The sequence below is a fragment of the Dermacentor variabilis genome, chromosome 7 (genome assembly GCF_050947875.1).
Source record: "Dermacentor variabilis isolate Ectoservices chromosome 7, ASM5094787v1, whole genome shotgun sequence".
NCBI classification, from domain to species: Eukaryota; Metazoa; Arthropoda; class Arachnida; order Ixodida; family Ixodidae; genus Dermacentor; species Dermacentor variabilis.
The window spans coordinates 78,006,450-78,022,353 of record NC_134574.1 but is presented as its reverse complement, the minus strand read 5'-3'; positions in this window follow the sequence as shown (position 1 = coordinate 78,022,353).

Sequence of the window (15,904 nt, the reverse complement as noted above, 5' to 3'; positions counted from 1 at the left end):
TGCCACGGTTTACAACGCCACTGTCTTCCTGCCTTAATGCTATCTCCAACAATTTTTGTTACTTCGCTTTCTGCACAGTCCTTGACATCTCAAGTTCCTTTGTTAACCTCCGGGTTTATGTCCCATATTGCATAACCGGTAGAATGCAATGATTCTAAACTTTTTTCAAGGATATCGGTAACGTGGCGATCACGATTCGGTAATGCCTTCCATGTGCTGTTCAACCCATGAAACTTTTGTATAAGTTTCCTGCTTTATATCAGTACCTGCTATTGATATTTCACCTGGATAAACATACTCTTCCATAAATTTTGCGGGCTTAATGTCACTCATGAATTTCTGTTTTCTCACCAAGTTAGTGAAGGTTACCTTCATCTTTCCCATATTTTCGCGGGCCCACTTGCATGTAAAAGCACAAACACTCATTGGTTCTCACTGCCTTCTTTAAACTGCTGGACATTCAGTTCGTTACTGCGAAAGTGACTTAATCCGTGCACTCTTATTATGCTAAATATGAAACAGTAGAAATATACTTATCTGCAGTTTGTCGATGTCCCCTTCACTGTGTTGGTAGCGAGATCTATCGTCGCTATCACCTCCTTGTCGCATCGTAGCTATATAGGCTGTCTGCCTTTTGCCCACACTATGTAATGTTCGTGACGCTCGCAGTCACGCAGATTGGAGGAACTCGGCGCACTCGCAGAAGCAACACCGGACAAGTTGTTTCTTCAGCACTGCGTCGTGAACAGTAGGTGCGCGTTGCGTTCTGTAAAATCGCCGAAGCTATTGGGAGTCTTACGGGGTGCACGGAAAGATTGCTGACGGAGGAACAGAACTATCCAAGAAATAGTGGTCATCGTCGAGCCTGATCACTAAGTCGCGCACTGCAAGCTCGTTGTACGAGTTTGTTTACACTGGGCCTCTTCGATGTTTAGCCGCCATGCTCGCCCGGTGAATGGATGTGATGACGCCACCACAGCGTTCCCTCGCGGTATAATGCGAAGCGTACTAAATTACAAATTAGTCTAATGCACATTCAGTGTACATGTTGTAAGCTTTAAAATGCTTCTAAACCACGTTAAACTAACTAATAATATTGTACTAAATGCGTTTGTTTTATAACTCGCTTGTGCATGTAATGCACTCGGTGGAACGACAAACAAGTGAAAGAAGGCACGACCATGCACCGACGGTATGATCACATGAGCCCCAGTTTGTCGACCGCCCAGAAGGCAACGCCCAAGGAACGATAGCCAGCCAGAGTGAATCTAGATAAACCAATGAAACTGGACGCTTGTCGAAAGGTAAACTGTGTCTCGGTACCATTCGTGCTTTCATCTTGGGGTGCCGCCAGAGCTCGTGAAGATCCCGAGTTTCGCCAAACTCGGCGCATCCTGCATAGCACCCATGGTGTGCGGGGATATAATCTTGTCGCCGAGAATTTTAGACGCTTCCACGGAAATGGAGCCACACGTAAAGGCCCTGGCCACTGATCTAGAGTCTGTCTTGATTTGCGATCTACTATTGTCCAGGAGGGCGAGAGCTATAGCCGCCTGCTCGGCCCTCGAGGAAGTAGAATCTTTGAAAGGCGCGGGATTGAGGATCGAACCCTTGTTATCGACGACAATGGCAACGTACCTGGTCCAGCGGCCATACTGGGCGGCATCTACGAAGCAAACTGAGCGAGGTTCGTCCCTAACGTGTCTGAGAAGCGTGGCGGCCCTGTCCCTGCGCCTGCCGACGTTGTGCTGCGGATGAACGTTGAGAAGAAAAGGAGTGGCCTGAATGCTGGCCCTTTGTGCGTCAGAGAGCTGATGTCACTGCTCCGCAACGAGCGTGGGGTTGAGACCGAGTACGGCCAAAATCTTCCTTCCGGCCGGCGTAGACAGCAGCAGAGCTACCTGGGCAGATTCCTGTGCGTCGATGATCTGTTCCAGGGTGTTGTGAACCCATAGCTGCACGAGTGGTTCAGTGCTGGCTTGCATGCGATTACCCAGCACCCTCTTTATGCCCTATCAAATTAGCGTGTCCAGCTTCTTCTCGTGGCCTTGCCAGCAGTGCAGGGCGCCACGTGCGTGATGTGGCTTATGAGGAAGGCGTGAAAGAGCCTCCGGAGGTTGTCTGCTCAGAGACCTGCCAGCCTGTTGGAGACTCTGTTGACTAGCCTGATCATGTTCTCCGCCTTCGTGGTGATTTAGTTGAAGTCCGTGTTCTAAACGCATCGGTTATCTAAATTTCAACATTGACGCAGAACTTTGACGTAGAGCGTTCGCGCTGCGTGTTTTCCCATTGAACTGCATCAGCTAAAAAGGAAGTTCCGTGCTCTGGACGCGAACGATGGTTGACCTTTTGAACGATGGAAACCGCCGGCTCACGAGCAGGTTTACGCCAATATATTTGGAGAAAATTATGTTTGTCGTGGGGGAGACGTGCCACAAGTGGTGCTTTCGAGCGTAGCCCGTAAAAATTTTGGATTGATAGCACTGTTTATTTTGTTACGGAAATAAATTCTCCCTGTGAAAAAAAATGCCTCAGAATTCAAATGTCTTGTGTAAATTCCAATACTGCAATTTGGAAGATATTTTCGACCACAACAAAGCGGTGGCACCGATGGGTCACCGTCCAGTTTGGCCAGTACAGTCTATTTTCTCGACAGATTTCTGGCTCGTTGCCTGTACTTTAAAGCGAAGATTACCTACTCGCCCGTTATTTGCCGCCGCCAATCGGTTTCCTGTTTCTGGCGGGGTAAACTGAATAAATCCTGGAAACAATGTAATCGAAACTAGTCTGTCTTTTTTCGGCGTAAGGTGTCAACTTTCACAAACAATAGATATTACATTGGATTTTAAATTTCTGTGTGATGAATAGGACTGGTATTTGAGATGCTGAGAAGGCTGTGTTATTGCATACTACTTGAAGGCTCAATCGCTGCCGTTGTACCAAGCTTTGCACCCTCACGAAAGGTTGGTTTAACGTGGCCTTTAATTTGGGCCAACCATGAAAGCCATGCAGTCCTGATAACGTTGTGGCAATACAGTCGCTCACGTGTGGGAAGTGGATCTGGCTTCCTTGCCTCTCCCTCCGTAATCTGCGTCGGACCTCGCTGTCTCAACGAGTAGGCCTATAACGAGGGGTCACCCAAACTGCTGCCTGGGTAAGTAATTACACAGGATACAAATAAAACAGGATTGCATACACAACGCATATCTTTGTACAGCATTTATTTGATGTGATTTAAGAGAGCTACACCTTACGTAGGTGCGGACTTGTGCGCTGGCTGATGTGTTCTTTTCATTAGGATAAAGGCACTCTTTAATATTAACCGTGCCTGTATCCTGCCTCAGGCGCCTGAGGTAGACAATTGCTAAAGTGCACAGTAGTGACACGTGTTGAGAGATTAAACTTCATTAACAACGATGCTGCCTTCTACGAGTATCATTTTAACTTAAATGTGCAATAAGTTCCCTTCTCAAATTTATTACCAAGGTATAGCGGCTATAAATTTAAGGAATACCTTGTCACAGATCAGGAACAGGTCACGTTGGCTTAATTTCCAAAATAACGTCAACAAATAATACCTTTAGCGTATATACGCACTATTCATCGACACGAACACGCAGCAAGAGTACGGCAAGTTACGCGCGCCGAAAAATTGCGTTGTCATTGTGAGCACAGCAAGAAACGAGGCAACGACGGAATATCGCAATGACAAGAATAACATCTCCACGACTCCTTACGCGTTGTGTTTTGTGTGGCGTCTGCGACATTAACGAACAGAGAAGGCTGCTGTAATGACATTTATGACTGAATTGACACCTTAGAAAGATATCTAGCAGATGCTTAGAGAACGTTGTCATGGTCACGGTGCTAATACTGTATTTTTTACGTGCATTCATGAAGAGTAAAGATGACTTGTGAGTCCAGCGTTACTGAGCCGTGGACCGCATTTTTCTTTATGCCACATCCATGTTTTCGGGCTGCAGTTACATTGTTAATGCCAAACAAATATCCCTAATGCCGATTTCTTCCTCAAGTTATAATTTACAATTCTAGAGAATTGTAATGATTTGTAACGGTTCATATACCAAGCCCACAAAAAATATATTGTTGCGTTTATGACAGGAGAGGTTCACGAATGAGTTGCTCGAATAAATGGCGGGACCTGCGTTGCACTGCTTTATCGAAGCTTCTTCCACAGCGGCCGCTTCGATTGCGGTGTAAACGTAGAGGTGGCGTGCTCAAGCGAGCTAACGGAGTGTTTTTTTCTCGCAGGGCGCCTTTTGATCAGCTACATTCGAACTTCAACGCAGCCAAGAGGAATTGGAACAGCATACGCTTTGAATCTAGATATTGACTTTTTCCTTTTTTCTAGATACAGATGTGCAGCCGAGGATTTATATGAAGCGATGGTGGTGTACAGCGTCCAGAATATCTTCTGTTAAAGTCGCGCTTGCTTGTTGTACAAAAATTCTTGGTAATGCATCTGGCCTTACTTTCTTGATGCCGTAATTCCGAAGGATTTGGCTTTCAAACTGGTCTTCGGTAAAATGATCAAGGTGAACAAATCAAGATTATGTATGGCCCAACTTTTTGAGAAATGATACGAGGCACTGAAAAATATACACCGCGATTTTCACAAGTAATTTCGAAAATAAGAACTGTTGAAATGTCAGCCCGCCGTGTGCGTGGACATAACGTTTTTATCAATATCGAACGTTGAAGATGGTCTGGGTCATTGCGCGCCCCTCCGTTAGAGGTTTCTTTTACCCCACCCTATAATCGTTAAGAATGTTTCAACGAGCTTAGATTTACACGATGTCTATGAACCCAATATATTTCGGCTGTGTTTAGGATGCGGCGTAACAAGGATATAGCTGCCGTTACTGTGCCTAGGCACAGTTTTTTTTTCTTTATTACCTTGATTTCAACACCACTCAAACGCGTACAAAGTAGGTCACTTGGTGCAGAAAAATAATATTACATCACTTCGAGAGACTGTGCATATTTAAAAGGCACTCAAAGAGGATATCACAGACACCAAAGTGTCAAGCTCCTGAAACCACTCTGGCGGTTCAATCATGTGATTGAGGGCATCACGCGTGTACCTAAGACTCACTTGGGTGTTCCCTCGCAGACCTTTCATCTACGCGGGCATTCCTGACATCAATACGCGTTTTCCACACGCTGCTCATAAACAAAAGCATTATCGAGTCAGCCGGCACTCCCCCTGTGTCTGCACACGGTAAGAACCGAATACCGAAAGGACTTAACGGCAGTTCTTTCTTCAGAGTTTATTCGAGAACATCCCATAAGAAAACTGAGTCATGGCAATCCAAGAAGATGTGCTCAATAGTTTCAGGTTTCTTACATATGATGCAGTTAACAGACCACAGAACAAAGAAGCCCTCGCTTTTCAGCCATGGCTTCACAAGGAGAGTGCCCGAATGCAATTGAAAAAAGAAGGTTTTCGCTGAAGATCTAACCGCCATTTTTCTAACGCGTTTCAGCACATTGCGTTCAGTTCCTAAGTTATACATCATACGGTAAACAGGATGCGGCAAGAAAACATCAACAAGATCACTATAAAGTTTCTTACGCGTCACTGAAGTCAAAAATTCATTCGAAAAATGCGCTTTCAGTAAAGAAAAGGACATAACAACTTCCCTCAGAAAGCCATTTGGTGTTCGAGTACGTTCATTTGTTGGCGAGACAACCCACTCAGGCAAGGAAGAACTCAATCTCACTTGAATAACAGTACGCAGAAATATATCACTTTGGTCCCTTAAGAAAAAGAACCTACTAACAATCTGTTTCAAAAACAAATGTGTTAATCCTAGTCCTCCATTCTTCACCGAATGAAACAAGTTACACCGGCTAGTTCTCTCCCAAGTGGATCCCCATATATATACCGCAAACACTCTGTGAAGTTTCTGCACCGAAATCCTTGCCATGCATAACACTTGTAGTACATAATACACCTTTGTAACTAAACACAAATTGCAAACACTAGCTCTTGAAAACATCGAAAAATTATGCCCGCCCCACTTTTCTGTCTGATCTTTAACTCTTTTTACTTCTTCGATCCAATGCGCGGCACTGTCACGATAATGTTGTAATGGCAAACCAAGATATTTTCTAGGGGCAACGCTCCAGTTCATATTAACAAAAAGTCGGGTACCTGTGGCCAACTGCCGTGCCATAAACCTAGGCACTTAGTCCAGTTGACAACACTTCCAGTTGCGGCGCAAAAAGAAACAACCTCTTTCATAGTGTTATTCACGCTTTCTGTATCACGGCCACGTCATCTACATAAGCCAAAACTCTAGTCTCAATTCCTGCGTAGATAAATTCACGAATAGATTGGCTTTTAATTATTTTCAAACAGAAAGGCTCTAAATACAAGGCAAATAAAAGAGGCGACAGACAGCATCCTTGTTTTACTGATGATGCCACATTTATACTGGCGCCTAATTTTCTAGTAATTACTAACTTTGCAGTGCAATCTTTGTACACCATTCTTACTCCATCTGTTATCACTGCACCGGCTTTAACATGTACTAAGAGCAAAAATATGACATCATGGACGACTCTGTCTAAAGCCTTTTCAAGATCAATTTGTATCATAGCGACTCTGTCCTCTCTTTCATCGCAGCATTCCAGTATGGTCCTTGCAGCATGTATATTCGAAAAGATCGATCTGCCTTTGATACCGCATGTCTTATGGGGGCCCACATAGTAACTGCCGACTTTAATAATATTTGGGGTTTTACGTGCCAAAACCACTTTCTGATTATGAGGCACGCCGTAGAGGACGACTCCGGAAATTTTGACCACCTGGCGTTCTTTAACGTGCACCTAAATCTAAGCACACGGGTGTTTTCGCATTTCGCCCCCATCGAAATGCGGCCGCCGTGGCCGGGATTAACTGCCGACTTTGGCACCAACCCCGCAAATACGATACGTGCAGCAATGCGCGCTACATAAAAGCTTGACCTACACCGCGGGTAGCATGAACAGCGGGGGCTGAAACGATGATATTCGCGGGTTTAGTCTCCAGTTCGTAAGCGGAATCCAGCTAAAAAAAAACATACGTCTAGCAGTACGCGTCACTTCAGTACGCAATACGCATCACTGAACGGCGGGGCCCAACTAACGTATGATTTCGCGCCTGAGCCCCAGCAGCGGTTTCAACTACAAGACGAGTCCGTCAAGCAATGTCCGCGGCATCATAATAAAGGCTGCCGAACTAGAAGCGTGAACAGCGAGGCTCAGACAGCATGAAGCACGGCTTCCGTAGCAGCGAATGAACGTTTCCAACTGCAACCATGCCGAACGTTATTTAGTGCGAAGAAAGGCTGCAGACGCTCGGGCTTCTTACAGTATCGTCCGAAAAGATACGAATGACTTCTGATGAACGGCCACTTTACTCACAAAGGCGAGGGTCCCGCGCGTTTTCAATGTTTGCCCGGCCGATCCTGTGCAGCCAAATCTTTCCGCGAGCCGCGTTGCTTCTTCCGGATAGAATAATGAAAAGTATTTTGCCCTAGCTTTCTCAGTTGTTACACCCATAACCACACCATAGGCTAGGCAACGCCGGAGTACGTAAACGGCGCCAGCGCTAGGGAAATGCTTGCCGCTAAAACCGGGCCACCAGAAACCAACCGAAGCGCGATTTCAGTACCCGGGAATGGCGCTGGCGTCTGCTACGGACCAAAAAAGCGGCCGCTAGCACGTGACCGCGGCACTTGGACCAATAGGAGGGTCGACCCTCCGGAGGTGCGACAGGCGAGAGAGAAAGCGTCAAAGTTCAGAAGAAGTAGTTACTTTTTGATTTAGGGGTTTTACCCGCGATTAGATTTCCTGTATATGCATAGAGTTACTATACCGACTCTAGAGGACAAGCTACCCATAGGGCCCATGCATTGAAATCGGAAACAGCAAGAGCGCCGCCATGTTGCTACGCGTCGAGGTCGCCAGTTCCTGAGACGCTTGCTAGACTTGGTGACAATAGTCAGTTTTATTCTGGCAACCGTAGCAGCGTAGCAGCATGGCGTCTTGCTTGTGGTGTGGTGATGTGGTGTGCGTGCAGCCGTGTGTTTGGGGCTTTATAATTTTGATCTTAATTCTATGTTGCGGGATGATGTGGGTGTGGTCCATGTTGGCCGTGCAGGTGGCAGTTATGTTAGCGGAGGATGATGCTGTTGAAGATTCCGGCGGTATACGGTTTTCAGCGGTCACACCTGTTGCAGGAGTATCACTCGACGAGATTACGAGTTAGGAGCTCGAAGCTGTGGTCAGATTCCTCTTTGGCGTTCCGTAATTCTCTTCGCACGGGCGCGGTATGTTGCAGAAGCTGCTGTTGCGATCTATCGTCGCGACGATACATCGTTTTTTTTTTTTACACGCAGTGATCCAACTGCAGGGCACGTGTAACCGACAAACGGAAGTCTCAGGAGTGCACCTGAAATTATAATAAAGCAGGCTGCGCAGGAACTCCCGGGCACCCAAGCGACAGGGGAGGGGGGGGAGGATGAAAGCTCGAAGCAGAACTGTACCTAGGTTGGGGCCGCCGAGGCAGTTGTGTGCCAGGGAGTGTTCGCACGGACAGCTCCCCTGGCACGCGCAGTGGTGCCTCGCAAGCTCGAGATAGCTTAAAGGCACCTGCGCCCATGACCTTTCTTTTGCCTCGGTGCAGTGAGCACGATTAACGAGATTAATATGGAGGGCATCCGGTGCAGTCGCGAATGCGAGGCATGGAATATGTAGCTCGCGTCGCCGGTCGTATGTAATATCAGTGTTAGTTGTATGAACTTTACGTATAATACGCTTTTTTACGGTACCTTAAAGGAATGGGTCTAGAGGACGGTGTTGGTACGTTTTTTCATACCGCCCTAATCCTATACACCCCCCACCCCTACACACACACACACACACACACACACACACACACACACACACACACACACACACACACACACACACACACACACACACATACTCTTTTTCTGTATGTATAATTGGCACTGTATACTTGGCAGCGGCAGCCGGACAAACCACTAAGCAGGGACAAAGCACTAAGCAATACTTTTTTGATTGCGCAGATCGGAGCACAGTAATCGGCAAGCGTCGATTTCCATCGCCGTTGTGCTGACAAGCATACAGCTATCTTGGCACGTGGACTTCACGTATACCATCCCCGCCAGTCGATATCACCGTGGGCACCTGGTGACATCTTGCAACGCTACCACTGAACTGGACCGCTCCGTGGCGCCACCAGCACTACAAAAAAAGGGATCCGTCTGGTCCTGCGCTTCACTTGGCAGCGGCAGCCGTGGCAACAGGACACACCACTAAGCAATACTTTTTGGTTGCGCCGGTTAGTCTTCGCTTTTATACGGCATTTACCACTTCTGTTCTTAACTTTTGCCACGCCTGCAGCTGCCAAGGTTACTCCCGTGGTTTTTTTAAGCGGTGCCCAGTAATGCAGAACTTGCTCGCAATGTTGACGCCCTTCGGAAAGAAATCGCAGAAATGCGTGAAAGTTTGTGCATCGTGAACCAGCTGTACGAAGAATCGAGGGGAAAATGTGAAGCTGTGAATGCAGAGAACAAGACACTCGCAAAAGAAAACGAAAAGCTGGCTAGAAGGTTAGTTAGTTAGTTTAGGTTTAGTGGCACAAAGGCAACTAAGGCCATGCTGCGCCAGTCACAAGACAAAATAAAACGGAACATTAGGGCAGGTAAACCTGCATTACATTATAGTTGGTGTAAATAACCAGTTTTTTCTAAAAAGTAAAAGCGGTTAGGAAATGGCACTAGCAAGTCATCTGCTAGTAATAGGGCAGGCTGTAATGGAATGTGCAAATTATACAGGCTGTGTAAAAACCTCCGTGTCAGTGTATCAATGTGTGGACAAGTTATTAAGATGTGCATGACTGTAAGAGCTTCATTACATGTTTCGCAAGTTGGCGGGTTTTGTTTTCGGAGAAGGAAATTGTGCGTCAGATGTGTGTGTCCAATGCGAAGTCCACACAGGGTCACCTTGTAGAATCGTTGCTGGTGACTGCATGATTTCCACTCGCCGATTACAGGTTTAATTAGATGAAGCTTGCTGCTTTAACAAATGTCCCAATCGCGTTGCCATTTTGACGTCAAGGCCTTCCGAATCGCATTGACACTGTCTTTATATGGAAGTGCTGTATTTTGAATGTTTCTGTACGCTGCCATTGATGCGCATCTATCCGCTGCTTCGTTACCCAATATTCCAACATGGCTTGGTACCCAGCAAAACTTAACTGATCTGCCATATTTGTTTGACGATAATGCATTCAAAATATTGCCTAACAAGGGTTCACTTTGCGATTTCGTGTGAAGAGCCTTCATTACGCTTAATGAATCTGTGTATATGACAGTGTTTTCAAGTTTGTCAGCAATGATCTTTGGAACTACCGTCCATATCGCGTACACTTCGGCTGTGTAGACAGAGGCATGCTGAGGTAATCGAATGCTTGTTTCCCAATTTTCTGTTACGGCCCCTACACCCACGTGTTTTTCCGTTTTAGAGCCATCAGTATAAAATTCTATGTAGTTTATATACTTGTCTTGAAGAGCGCGGAATTCTTGTATAATGTGTTGATGTGGTGTGTCTCTTTTCTTTAAATGTGTTAGTGTCCAATCACATAACGCTATGAAATCACTCCACGGGGGTAAACGTTCTGGCTTTCTGGAAATCTGGAGGACTTCCCGAGGGATGTCATAATCCCGACAGTGTTCCTCGTATCGCAAGATAAGCGGCCTAATCATGTTTCGTTTATTTGTGTAATTTAAGCGTGAGCTGTACTATGAGAGAGAGAGAGAGAGAGAGAGCTCTTTATTGGAAAAACAGAGAATTTTGACGGCGCGTATATAACCGCTGGCATGCTACTCTCTATAGGGATGGGGAATGGGATTAAAAGATTGCAGAAGAGAGTGGGAGAAAAAGAGGAGAAAAATAAATATGAAATGTCCGAGTGGACCTGATACTAATATTTACAGGTGACATGGCGGGTAAATTTAGGCTTTTGTTATGAAGGTTGCAATTTTTAAAGCTTTCCGATTAGGTCTACAGAAGCAACATGCTGACCTGATTGCTGATTGCTTGTGACGGATGCCATCAGAGTATCACGAAGGGCGGCCGACGGCGCAGGCTCGCCGCGCTGCTTCGGTCCGGTGCGCTTCGAGAGCCGCTTGCTGTGCTTCTCTCGCAGGACGATGGCCCCCAGACCGGCGTTCGGTGAGAGAGAGGCACAAAAAGTAAAAATGAGCTCTACACTTGCTAAAAAAGACTTAAAATTACAGACGGGCGTTCGGAGGCGAGCCTATCACTCGTTGTCGCTGCACTATGTGACGATGTTGTAGCATATGTGTTGTGGTGAGGATCGGATTCTGAGAATGTGGGAAAAAGTTAGTAGCGCTCTGCGATGGTGTAAAGGAGGCTCATTACATTCAATATGTAAGCTCTGTATAGGTGATGTTCTGTAAGCACCGCATGCCAGTCGTAGTACTAGGTTATGGACTGGATCAAGTCGTCGGACGTAAGATAGTCTGGCTGAACCATATGTAATGCTACCGTAGTCTAATATACTACGCACCAAAGTGCGGTAGATGTGTAGCAGGCATTTGCGGTCAGAGCCCCACCGTTTCCGGGAGAGGATTTTTAGAATGTTAAGTGCATTGTTCACTTTGATTTTAATACTATTGATGTGTGCGAGAAAGTTCAACCTTTTATCAAACAGAACACCCAGAAACCTGTGTTCTTGTTTCACGGGTAGTGTGGCATCCTGTAGTTTAAGGATGGGATCTGGTTGTAGGCCTCTTTTTTTGTGTAAAGACAACACTAATCGTTTTTTCACTTGAGAAGCGAAAGCCGTTTTCGGATGCCCACTGCGTTAGTTTGTTTAATCTAATTTGAATTTGTCGTTCGCAGGTTGCCATGTTCGATGCACGACATGCAATTTGAAGATCATCCACATATAGTGAATGCATTATAGAAGATAGAATTACATTATTTAGCGAGTTCATTTTCACCACAAACAATGTTGTGCTCAATACGCATCCCTGAGCTACTCCGTTTTCCTGAATAATTGAGTGCATTTACAAAGTACAACATCTAATACCCAAACGTTTAAAGCAGGCACTATACTATTCACTGGTTTACTCTAGAATGAGCTATGGAATCTTGACTTGGGGAACAACAACAGCTACTAACTACTACAAACTTAATGTATTACAAAAGCAAATTTTGCGCATACTGGAAAATTTTAAAGGCAACAAGCAGTTATTGAGAACACAGCCGTTATTTACCAAATATAACATGTTGAAGGCTGACCAGGTGTACTACTTTAAGCTATTGCAATGGATCAATAAATACAAGTTACATATTTCCGCAGTGCCCAGCTCAAGTTCGTACAGTACCCGAAACCCAAAACGAAAAATGCCGCAAGTTAGAACCAACTATGGAAGGCAAGCATTATCTTTTCAAATAACCAATGCTCTAAACAGAGGAGATATGCAAGTCGACTTTAATAAAAATGTACATACATTTAAGAAATACTGTAGGAAGTTTCTTGTGAACAGTGACATTATGTTTTCAGTATTGTAAATTACCTCACAAAGTGCGCTTTGTTCTCCCTTGCCATGCTCCTCTCAGCTACTGCAATTTTGATACACGGCTGTGAAATAGTGCTTGGTTTTTGTGATGAGTGCCATGGCTATGGATGATGTTGTTGAACGTGCTGACTGATAACTGAATTGCTGTGTTCTGTATTTACGTTGCAGACATTATGTTGCGTATGTAAATATTTTGTACCAATTATTTGCTGACTTCATATTCGAGCAGTGACTAGTCTCCCTTTTTAATATTGCCCACTGTCTGAACCTATGATGTCTGTCTGACTGAACTTTGTTGATGTATTTTGTCTTTTGTCTGTATATATTGTGCAAGGGGGCCGGGGCCCTTGTCAGGCGCTCTGTCACCTTTAGCCTCGGCCCCCTCTTAGACTGTGTCTGAGGAAACAATAAAGAAAGAAAGAAAAGAAAGAAATACGCTGGACAGCACCGTTCCTAAACGCACTTGGAATGTTCGATCGGACATGAAATCAGCTAGACATTTAAGCATTCTACCGCGGATCCCTAAGTTCGCTAAATCCCTTAAAATACCGAACCTCCATGTTTTCTCCTACGCCTTTTCAAGATCAAAGAAAACTGTGAGACAATATTGCTTGTGTAGAAAGGCCGCACGTATCTCGTGTTCTAACCGAATTAGATGATCTGTTGTAGAGCAGCCTATCTTGTACCCACACTGATTATTATCGAGCCGGTTCTCAGTTTCGAGGACGTATGCCAATCTGATGTTTATAATGGATTCATAGGACTTGGCAAGACAGCTTGTGAGTGCTATAGGTCGGTAGCTGGTAGCTGTTGTAGAATGTTTCCCAGTTTTCAAGAAAGGAATTATAATGGCTTTTTTTCCACTCATTTGGCATGTTTCCTGTTTCCCAGATTATTTTAAAAAAGTGGAGGAATGACTTAACTGCTTTTGAAGATAGGTGTGCGAGCATTGTGTAATGTATTCTGTCCGGACCTGGCGCTGTGTTTTTGCCAGTAGTGAGTACACTGTTGATTTCCGAAAGTGTTAAGGGGGCATTATATGGTTTCTCGGAACTTCCTGTTGTCGGAAGCTTTTGTTTTTTCTGCTGATTGTTTATACTTTTGAAAATCGGTGGAATAGTTTAGTGAGCTTGATATGTTATGCAAATGCTGCCCTAATATGTCTGCTTGTTCTTTTAAATTCGTTTGTGTACCTGGAGGTGAAAGTATGGGGATCGTATAAGGAGCGTACTCGCTTCTAAACTTACGAAGCTGATCCCACATTCTTTTGGATGTTATTGAACTATTGATGGAGGATACATACGTTTGCCAAGACTGTCTTTCGGCTTGCCTACGCGTGTACCTGGCTTTCGCCTTTGCTTTTTTGAAATACAGGAGGTTATCTTGTGTTGGGGGATATCGTCGAAAGATACCTCACGCTTTGTTTCGTACTTTCTTGGTTTGAGTACATTCATTCGTCCACCAGGGCTTTAGTTTTTTCCTCACGAAGCCGGAGGATTACGGGATCGTCTATTCTGCTGCAGCAAGTATGGAGGCAATAATCTTTTCATTCATTTCGTCTATTGCTTGATCATCTGATATGTGATCAAGACTGGCCTTCTCGCTGAAGAGAGGCCAGTCTGCTAGATGGATTTTCCAAAGGGGTGGTCTTAATGGTACTACCATTAACCATCTGATCACTACCATAAGGATTGTTAATAACACTCCATTTAAAATCGATCAACAGAGATGGAGTGCACAGTGCCAGATCTAGACAGCTCATAGCTCCTGTGCTTGGGGAGCATTAGGTTGGCGCACCAGTGTTTAAAAGGCATATTTCGTTAGCCAGCATAAAATCTTCAAGTGTTTGTCCCCTGGTGTCAGTTGTTTTGCTACCCCCATAATATGTTATGAGCGTTAAAATCACCTGCTATTAAAAAAGGTTTAGGTAGCTGGTTTAAATCTAACTCCAGATCTATTACAGTAAAATGCGAATGGGGTGGAATGTACATTGAACAAATGGTAATGGTTTTATGTGCTATAACCGTGACAGCAACGGCTTCTAATTAAGTATTAATGGCAACTTCTCTAGCTGCAATGCCGCTCTGTAGAACTATAGCTACACCACCCGAAAGCCGGTTCGCCTGAGTACGATCGCGCCGTACAACATTGAAGCCTTTTAAAATGTTTTTGTGCATTTCACCTAGGTTTGTTTCCTGTAAGCATAATGCTACGGGAGAGAAATTAAATAACAGTTCTTTTATGTCACCTAAGTTATGTAAGAGACCTCTACAATTCCAATGGATCATAAAAGCCATTATTAAATTGAAGGATAAGAAATGATATTAACGAGTGAGTGGAAAATAAGAAATATGTTAGGTGACATGGATCTGAAGAAGGCAGGTACAACGAAGCTATAACACTTAGGTTATAGCCTTCTTATTTTGGGGTCGTTATCAGGATTTTGTCCCTCTTACCGCGCTCGAGAGAGCGCTTGTCCTTCGGTGTCGATGACACCGGGGTTTTTGTTTCGACCTCCATGGCTCTCTCTGAGGCGCTGGAGGACCGAGAGTTTGGCGCGAAAACACGTGTCTCGGACCTTGGGGTTCGCTTGATCTTAGGGCCCTGCGAGACTGGTGTTTGCAGGGCCTTGGAAGAGGATGGAGCAGCGTCGGCTGCTTCCATCACGGGGGCGGGAGGGGTCACTGCGGGACCACTGCGCGTGGGCTCGGAGGACTCCTGAAGCCTCTGTGACGCTGCCCCCATCTGCGTCACATCGGCGTAACTTCTTCGCGGAAGGTACGATAGCCGCTTTCTGGCTTCATAGAACGAGATTTTTTCTTTGACAGTTAGAGCAATTACTTCTTTTTCTTTTTACCAGCAAGGGGAGGACCGCGAGTAAGCTGGGTGATCTCCCTTGCAGTTAACACAAAGTGGGGAAGAGGTGCAATTGTTAGTATGATGATCGTTGGAGCTGCATTTAGCACAAGTAGTTCGTCCTCGACATGCATGCGAAGCATGTTCAAGCCTTTGGCATTTGAAACATCGTCTGGGGTTCGGGATATATGGTCTAACATTTACCTTTGCATAACGTGCATCCAGGGAGGTAGGCATTAGACTTGTTCCGAAGGTGAGTATTAAATGTATTGTGGGGATTTCTTGGTCGTTCCTGCGGATGACAATTCTTTGGACTTTGGTAACACTTTGTTCCTGGAAACCTTCCAGCAGTTCTTCGTCGCTTAAGCCAATAAAGTCTTCCTCTGATATTATACCCCTGC